The sequence below is a fragment of the Nicotiana attenuata genome, unplaced genomic scaffold (genome assembly GCF_001879085.1).
Source record: "Nicotiana attenuata strain UT unplaced genomic scaffold, NIATTr2, whole genome shotgun sequence".
Classification (NCBI taxonomy): Eukaryota; Viridiplantae; Streptophyta; class Magnoliopsida; order Solanales; family Solanaceae; genus Nicotiana; species Nicotiana attenuata.
Genome location: NW_017674901.1, coordinates 30844 through 32810, shown reverse-complemented (window position 1 = coordinate 32810; position 1967 = coordinate 30844).

Here is a 1967-nt window from a genome sequence, read left to right as displayed (position 1 = left end):
AAAGAAACTGAAAGTTGACCCTGTTCTTCAGGCGGGCTCCTGGTGCTTCTCTGATTTGAACTTAAAAACCGATTTCTGAAATATTGACCCTCGTTCTCCAGGTGGGTGCCTGCAATCAAAGCAAAAACGAATAAAATTTTCTGCCCCAGTTTGCACTAGGAAGACTTGTGAGTTGTTAGAAAAACTATAAATCACCTATGCTATTGATGAAGGATGCAACGATGAGAGTAAAATTAAAGACTCGACTAGGATGTACGTCTCCTATGAGATTGAGCTTAAGGAAAACTACAAACTGAGTTTGACTAAACTAAAAATAGATCCTATTCTCCAGGGAGGACCCCTGAACTCAAGAAAAACTAGATATTAAAAACTTAAGGAAACTAACAACTGACCCTATTCTCCATGCGGGACCCTGAACTTTAAGAAAAACTAAAGACTAACAATTTAAGGAAACTAAAAACTGACCCTATTCTCCAGGCGGGATCCCTGAACTCAAGAAAAGCTAGAGATTAAAACTTACGAAAGCCAAAAATTGACCCTATTCTCCAGGCAGGATCCCTGAACTAAAGGAATGCTAAGGATTAACAACTCAAGAAATTTAAAAACTGACCCTATTTTCCAAGCGAGACCCCTGAACTTTGAGAAAAACTAAAGACTAACAACTTAAGGAAACTAAAAACTGACCCTATTCTCCAGGCGGGACCCCAGAACTCAAGAAAAGCTAGAGATTAAAACTTACGAAAATAAAAAACTGACCATATTCTCCAGATGGGATCCCGGAACTAAAGGAATGCTAAGGATTAACAACTTAAAAAAACTAAAAGTTGACCCTATTCTCCAGGCGGGACCCCTGAACTTTAAGAAAAACTAAAGATTCACAACTTAAGGAAACTACAAACTGACTCTATTTTCCAGGCGGGACCCCAGAACTCAAGAAAAGCTAGAGATTAAAACTTACGAAAACCAAAACTAACCATATTTTCCAGGCGGGACCCCAGAACTAAAGGAATGCTAAGGATTAACAACTTAAGAAAACTAAAAGATGACCCTATTCTCCAGGCGGGACCCTTGAACTCTAGGAACACCAAATATTAACAATTTAAGAAAACTAAAAATTGACCCTATTTTCTAGGCGGGACCCTTGAACTTAAGGAAAGCTAAAGATTAACGACTTAATGAAACTAAAGTTAACCCTATTTTCCTGGCGGGACCCGGGAACTTAAGAAAACTAAGACTATCAACCTAAAAGAATTAAAAGCTAACCCTATTTCCAGGCGGGACCCCTGATCTTAAGGAAAACTAAAGACTCTTCCGACTAGGGAGAATGCCTAGGAGGTACAATTCTTCTCGACTAGGTAAAATGCTGGGGAGGTAATGATCTTCTCAACTAGGAGAATTTCTAGCAGGTAAAAACCTTCTCAAACAGCCTTTGCACTGACAAAATTTGGGCACGACACCTGAAAAATTCAAGCTTCCAAGCTTTGATTTGGACATAGTCTTCGTCCCTGTTTCAAACAAAGAAAACTTGTGAGTTTAAAATATGGCGGTTGGTTTGTGGCCTTGATCTTGAGGGAGATTGATCCTATTTTTGCCATGATAACTTTGATTTCAACTTGGAAGACCTTGCTTGTTATTGACTAGCCACTTTCTCTGTCACCCTTATCACAGAACATACTTCTGATCCGTTCAAGCCCAATACCCTCTATCTGTTGCATTGTGATGATGAATTGATATTTACTGAACCTTTGCATTTCACATGAATCCCAAAGCATGTCAATTGTCACCAACTCAGTGCGCATACTACTCTTTCCTGACTTATGCCACTTTGATGTGCTAGCCAAACACCGCTTTATGCAATTGGAAAGCTGGTAGCAAATTTTGAAGTCATTTCTCACTTGTTTTGACAAAACAGACTCAAAAAGAGGACTTAAACAAAGCAAGAGCAACATGGTAAGGGGACAATGGCA